This window comes from Callorhinus ursinus, unplaced genomic scaffold (genome assembly GCF_003265705.2).
Source record: "Callorhinus ursinus isolate GAN/ISIS: 27379988/994484 unplaced genomic scaffold, GSC_fseal_2.0 scaffold2, whole genome shotgun sequence".
Taxonomy (NCBI): Eukaryota; Metazoa; Chordata; class Mammalia; order Carnivora; family Otariidae; genus Callorhinus; species Callorhinus ursinus.
Genome location: NW_027397064.1, coordinates 53,820,032 through 53,827,225, shown reverse-complemented (window position 1 = coordinate 53,827,225; position 7,194 = coordinate 53,820,032). Strand labels below are relative to the sequence as shown.

Below are 7,194 nucleotides of genomic sequence, written 5' to 3'. Positions count from 1 at the left end.
AGAATGGCCAAGAGACTAGAAAGCTGAGAAGTGCTTTATGCTTTCAGTTTTCTATTACTGCGACCAAAAAAAAAAAAAAAAAAAACCGTTCAGGGCCTACCAAGAAAAAGAGTCCTAGAGACACCCCTAAAGTCTCCACTGGAATCGCTGGAGGGCACACCCTAAGAATAAGGGCTCATTAGTACCAGGGGAGGTCATTGAGAAAACGTGACTACCACTTGTCCCCTGAGCTGGACCTGGACAATCAGAGGCTCCTTACCATCCCCGCCCCAGTCCTTGGAATGTGTGCTCTGCTGTCTTCCCCATTCCCAGAAGCTGTCCCAAGGATACAGCTTTGAGATGGCGATATAGCGTTGAGACCATCTGGATGGTATATGTGACCGAATCCAGTTAAGGCCTCTGCATAAACTTTTCAGATTTGGCAGGCAGGTGCAGAGATGCACTCCTCTTGCGGCCACCCGAGACAAGCCTCCTAAATTCCCTTATTTATTAAACCCCCCACCTACCAATCTGGAGTGGTCTGCCTCTTTCTTCCACCTCTCCCTGCCCTGGGCATAAGGGGGCTGGTTTCAGATTATACCTGGGAAGCTTCCAAGGAGGTTGCAAATCAACAACTAGAAATAAACAATCTCTGTAAAGATTGAAACACAAAGTTGAATTAGCTCAATCTCAGATTGGATTAAGGTAATTAGCCTCTATCCTAATAGCTTTGTCCAAGCATCAGCAGCAAAAGTATATCCTCTCTGGGTGGTGATAATATCATCCAGAACTTCAAATGATCTCTTCAATTTTTCACGTACCATGTTCAGCTCTCAATAGACCATTTAAGCAACCCAAGAGATGAAAATATAGGAGACAACAGAAACAAACCTCTGAAGATCCAGCTATTGGAGTTATCATTTACTCACCAGGTCACTGCCTACCTACCACATGTCATGAAGTGTGCTAGGCAATGAGAATATATTGAGGAGCAGACAGTTGTGACTCCTGCCTTATGGAGTTTTAGTCTGCTGGGACAGATCAACAATAATCCCTCATTTGAAGGGGAAGAATAAAAAGCCAGTGAGAGTCCATTAGATGGTCATAGGCAGGAAACTGTGAGATCATGGCAGGTGGTGGGAGACCCCAGGCCCGTGTGAATTTTAAAGGAGCAAAATGTAAGAATCTTACAAAGAAAGCTTGTCTACCACAGAAGAGAATGGAGTATATTTACAGAAGAAAAGCACACATGCAAAAACATCTAGGCCCAAAGAGAGAACCAGAGAGGTCAAGAGTAGCTTCCTGATGGCTTTCTAGTTCCCATAAAGTCCTGTCTACAGTTCCCATAACTGGGTTCCAAGAGATTAACACTATACCATCTTCATCAGCACTACTTTGACTTGAGCTTCCATAAGTGAATTTCTGTTCCTTGCAACAATCAGGTTATCTGACAAAGACCGGAGCCATTTATGTGACCTAGAGACTATGATGTTAACTGCCATGTTGCAAAAAAGGGAAGAGAAATCAATTCAGTGTGTTAGCTTAGCTTGTTATGAATTTCATCCAGTTACACGAGAAAATCCCACTTACGCATGATCAAACTTACCCAGGGTAGTGGTATGTTGAAAATAGAAAACAACAAGAAGGGAGAGCAGGTGCCAAAGAGTTGCACCTCTGTCCCCAACACAAAACTCCAAATAAGTCAAGTTACCTTCCAGACAAGTGAAAATCTAAATGCCATATTCAAGCAAGTTTTATGGTATTACCCAGGGTAGTGGTATGCTGAGAATAGAAAACAACAAGGGAGAGCAGGTGCCAAAGAGTTGTGCCTCTGTCCCCAACACAAAACTCCAAGTAAGTCAAGTTACCTTCCAGACAAGTGAAAATCTAAATGCAGTATTCAAACAAGTTTTATGATAGTCCATTCACAAAACATATGCCCCGCATTTTTAGCCATGTAGTTGTTCCTTTTCTAAAAGTATCTTACTGTGTTTTATCTGTGCAGATCCCTGTCTTTAGCTTCTCCTCCTGCCAGTATGGCTCCAGTTAGAACGCCCTTCTGTCCAAATTGCATATATTCAAAGTGGTCCAGAAAGAGAGTGCTATGCAGAGGCAAACAGAGCAAGGGCACATAAAGGAACAGAATGCACTGGGGAGACATGCAGGAAGGTGGAATGGTACTTGGGGTTCAGCAAAACAAAACCAAAAACTAATTTAAAAGCACTATAACTAGGTAACTCAGGTTCCCGGGCTGCTGCCGGACGCGCGTCGGTTAGTTCCTGTGCACCAGTCCCCGCCGTTTCTCCGCCAGCATGCCGATGTTCGTGGTGAACACCAACGTCCCCCGCGCCCCCGTGCCGGATGGGCTCCTTTCCGAGCTCACTCAGCAGCTGGCGCAGGCCACCGGCAAGCCGGCCCACTACATCGCTGTGCACGTGGTCCCAGACCAGCTCATGGCCTTTGGCGGCTCAAGTGAGCCATGCGTGCTCTGCAGTCTGCACTGCGTGCTCTGCAGTCTGCACAGCATCGGCAAGATCGGAGGCGCGCAGAACCGCTCCCACAGCAAACTGCTGTGCGGCCTACCGGCGAGCGCCTGCGCGTCAGCCCAGATAGGAGAGCGGGGCCGCGGGGGTCACCGAGAGGCGGGGTGGGGGGACCACAACCCCCTGAGCCCGGCGTCCACGCCCCGCAGGATCTACATCAACTACTACGACATGAACACGGCCAACGTGGGCTGGAACAGCTCCACCATCGCGTGAGGGCCACGCCTGCCCGACCCGCCTGCGCCAGGCCCTGCCACTCGCAATATTCTGCCCACTTCGCCCCCCCCCCCCGGCGACCTCCACCCCCAAGTCAGGATAAATAAACGGTTTGGAGGCTGCAAAAAATATAATAAAATAAAATAAAAGCACTATAACTAAAGGACACAGGGCATATTTGAATTCCAAGAGCCAGAACTTCAGTATTCTTTTGAGACCTTGACCAAATACCCTCTGGCGATGGTAATTATATTTTCTTTCTCTCATTTTGGCTTGTTTGCGAGTAGGCTAGATTATGTTCATTTACAGGTTCATGTTATTTATGCTTATTTACAGGTTCATCTGTACATCTACACGTACACCCACAGACACCTATGGTTTATGAATTTCAATCAGGCACCTGAGTGGCTCAGTTGGTTAAGCGACTGCCTTCGGCTCAGGTCATGATCCTGGAGTCCCGGGATCGAGTCCCCCATCGGGCTCCCCGCTCAGCGGAGAGTCTGCTTCTCCCTCTGACCCTACCCCTTCTCATACTCTCTCGCTCACTCATTCTCTCTATCAAATAAATAAATAAAATCTTTTTTTAAAAATTTAAATAAATAAAAAAGAAATAAATGTTTCTGTTGGTGAATTCAGCATAGCACAGCTTAGAATTTCACCCACAGAAATGTCAGGTCCCTCTTCCCTCATCCAAATACACAAAAATGAAACAAAAGAAACGTGCTTCACTAAGTAAAATGAGCTAAAATTAGCAAGCAGCAAAGATGATGCCAGTTGCCCGGGGCAACAAATGGTTGATGGATGGAATAATTAAGATCGACAGTAAACTAATCTCAGTTCCTTTATTGAAAACGAAGTCCCCTGAATCAATTAGCCTTGTCATGGATACCTTTTACAAAACAACTATGACTTCCCAACCACTTCCCTTTGTTTATAGATTTGCCCATCCTTCAGTAAGTGCAAAAACTAATTTCAAAAGCACCAAGAGATAATAATGGAAGATTCTGATACATTAGGCACTGCGCAAATACAGCCACAGTCCTTGAAAAATATAAATATCACAAAGCAGGCTCAGAAGACTCACGCACTTACCGAAAGGCACAATATCCTCAAAGTTTTGCTGCTAAAAAGCCTAAAAGCCATCTTTTGCAGGCCAAGCATGGACCTGTCAAACTAGAGATCTAATTCTATTGTGAGGCCAATCCTCACAAGTGATAGAGTTGGGAGAGCAAAAGGTGTCAAGAGGAAACTTCCGGCACTCACACAGTCGCTTTGGGGTCAAGAAACAAGACAAGAAGCTGACAGAAAGGACGGTGTTTGGGAAGGGGGTGGGGGCAGGGCAGTGGTGGTGCTAACATTCCATACCTAACAGATCAACGTGCCGCTACTGCCAAGCATTACCCTGAAGTTAGGGAATAAATCGAAATTATCCGAGATGGCCAAGGAGAACTCACTCTGATCTCTAGTGTTTCCGTGACCTGAATTTAAGCAATGGCTGTTACCATCACTTGAGAAGCTGAGGGATTCTACAGTCAATCAAAGGTCTTGGGGCAGAGGATTATGACTTAAGCATAAAACCCTTCGTGAGTTATTTTTATAGAAAATTCTGCTCATTTTATTTGTCTCCTCTCCTGCTTTTTTTTAGTACAGCAAAGCAAAGTCGGTTAATGTTTCTTTGACGGTGTGGGCTCTTGCAGTGCTTTCGAAGTAGTACTTATGAATATCCTGGTTGGGTACGTTTGGGAAATAGGGATTTAAACAGAGTTTAAGGGATTTCTTTGCTACAGAACATTTCAGGACATTTAATGTGAGTATCTGAATGGAAAACAGAGTTGGACAGTGACATAGTACATAGTGTTTCCAAAACTTTTTGGACAGAGAATCAGGTTTTTTTCCCCACAAACATGTCATGGAACTATTTATTCCACAAAATACACTCCTAGAATTTGTATTTGAGAACATAAATGTAAATATGAAAGGCGCACAAGAATAGGCAGAACAGATATGCCCTAAGGATATATCTTGTAAACCGCCCATTAAAAACATGTATGCCACTGTTACTTTAATAAAGAGGGGAAGGAGTTTGGAGTTGTCCAATAAAGGAATGTGCTTTTTTCCCCCATAACAGTCAAATATCAAAATCAAAGCTTGGCAGAAAAATAAATGAAATGAAATGAAAGCTTGGCAACTTAGGATATCTAATCACCTGATTACTTTTTAAAATAAGATTTTATAATAACAGTAATAACACTGGCAAATTTCTATATGTAAATATATGTGCTGTATGTGTGTACGCTGAAATTTTTGGTCATGGAATTTTATCACACTGCTCTAAGATGAAAACGTGAAAGCTTTAGCATCAAAGCTAAAACCAAGTGGTCCTGACTTGCTAAAACCAAGTGGTCCTGACTTGCCCCCAAAAAGTTGGCATCTGTCACAAATGTGCTAACCCAGGGCAAATGTAAAACAGCATTATTTTCAAGGAGAAAATATACATAGCAAATCACAAGAGCTGGATAAAGTAGTCTTGGGGCCATTTTACCTCCCAACAGAGAATAATAAAAAGGAATAATAGATTTTGCTTCATTGTAAAAAATTAAACCCTTTAAAATCATCACTAATGGGGCACCTGGGCAGCTCAGCTGGTTAGGCATCTGCCTTTGGCTCGGGTCGTGATCCTGGGGTCCTGGGATCGAGTCCCGTTTCGAACTCCCTGCTCAGTGGGGAGCCTGCTTCTCCCTCTGCCTCTCTCTCTCATGAATAAATAAATAAAATCTTTAAAAAAAATAAAATCATCACTAATGGAAGTAGATTGTTCCACTTTATCTTTTAAATAAACACCTATTTCATGCAGATTTAAAAAGTGATATATGCTCACTATGGGAAGCCTGGAAACCACTGGACATTATTAAGAGACACAAGACTAAAATAGACTCCTAAGCTTGCCACCAATCATGGGCATTTGGGGGTATGTCCTTTAATACCCATTGTTTCACAGAGTTTAGGTCACACAGTGTATATTTGACATCCTACTTGTTTCTTTCATTTACTAATGATCTGTGACATTTTTCCATGCCTTCAGAACTCTTTGGATTCAAAATGGCTGTCTATGATTTCCACGCCTTTAACATGCCCATTACCAAGAGCGTTCAGCAACAGGGAGCTCTGTTTCCCTCCTCTCCAAAGACCTCACCTTGGAAAAACCTTACTGGCTACACAGCCAGGATCCTGCTGTTGGTGGAAAGGCTTTGAAGGCCATACTACTGAATATTCACTTCATACAACAAGCATTTTCTTCTACACAATTTCAAGGCCCAAAGCTGCATTTTCCTCTCAAATGCAAATGTAAAATGTACCCTTAGGCCTAAAACACTATTTGCTTTTGCCAACTCACCAAATGCAGGAATCATCTGTGCAGTGGCTCAAGACAGACATGGCTGAACTTCCCTTCTGAGCACTGTGATATTATAGACCCTCGATGCTGCAGGAAGTACAGCCTGAGAAATCTGTGAATCACAGGTTTTACTACCAGTAAGTGTATGTGTGTCTGGCTGTTTAAAGTCTCTCTTTGTAAATAAATACATCCAGTGGTGAAAAGAAAACAAGTCTGCTTATATTTTTCCTGTGATTATGGGTCCCATCAGAAGTGATACAAAAATTCTGTTATCAGTATAGGTGAGGGTGGGGAAGCTTCCACCAACCACTCAAAATGCCATCCATTAACTAGGATGAGGCCATCTGTTGCAGAGAGAGGGCAGTTCAAGTTGAGTAGGCACTCCTCCTTCCTGGTGGGCTGAGGCTGTAGAACTCCAAACACCTTTTCCTGGGGTCAGGAAGAGCCATCAGTAGGAAATAACTTTGAATCACTACCCATGTGGGCTGGATATGAACCAGCCCCCTTAGAATGGCCAATCTGGACAGACAGCACTAAACTCCAGGCCCTGCCAGCCTCCCACAGCCAGGCTGCTGACACTTTTTTTTGCTGGCATTTACAATGTTGCAGCAGCTCAGCCCCCCTAATGTGGCTGCTTCCAACACCACACTTAGGCAAGGACTTCTGAGAGGAAAGCAGAAGAATGCTTCTCTAGGGCAGGAAGCCTCCACCAGTCCTGTTCACACACAGGGGAACTGCATTGTCTCAAAAGCAAAAGCTTGGGATTGGTTAGTCTCCTAGTGTTTTCTGCTTCACAAACAATGTGATTACTTGTCACACACACACACACACACACACCTGGGGAACTGCATTGTCTCAAAAGCAAAAGCTTGGGATTGGTTAGTCTCCTAGTGTTTTCTGCTTCACAAACAATGTGATTATTTGTCACACACACACACACACACACACACACACCCCTGTGGGATTTATCGTTATTTTTTCCAACTACTTACAATGAAGAAAAGCAATTTGCCATTTAAAACCACAGCTGCCTCCTAAGGAAAATGGCCATGTTAAAGGGGG

At 43.9% G+C, this 7,194-nt stretch overlaps 1 pseudogene; it reads left to right on the top strand.

The window, feature by feature from the left end:
- The first annotated feature begins 2,218 nt into the window (after positions 1 to 2,218).
- On the top strand, positions 2,219 to 2,773 carry LOC112835975 (macrophage migration inhibitory factor-like; annotated as a pseudogene).
- The last annotated feature ends 4,421 nt before the right edge of the window (positions 2,774 to 7,194 follow it).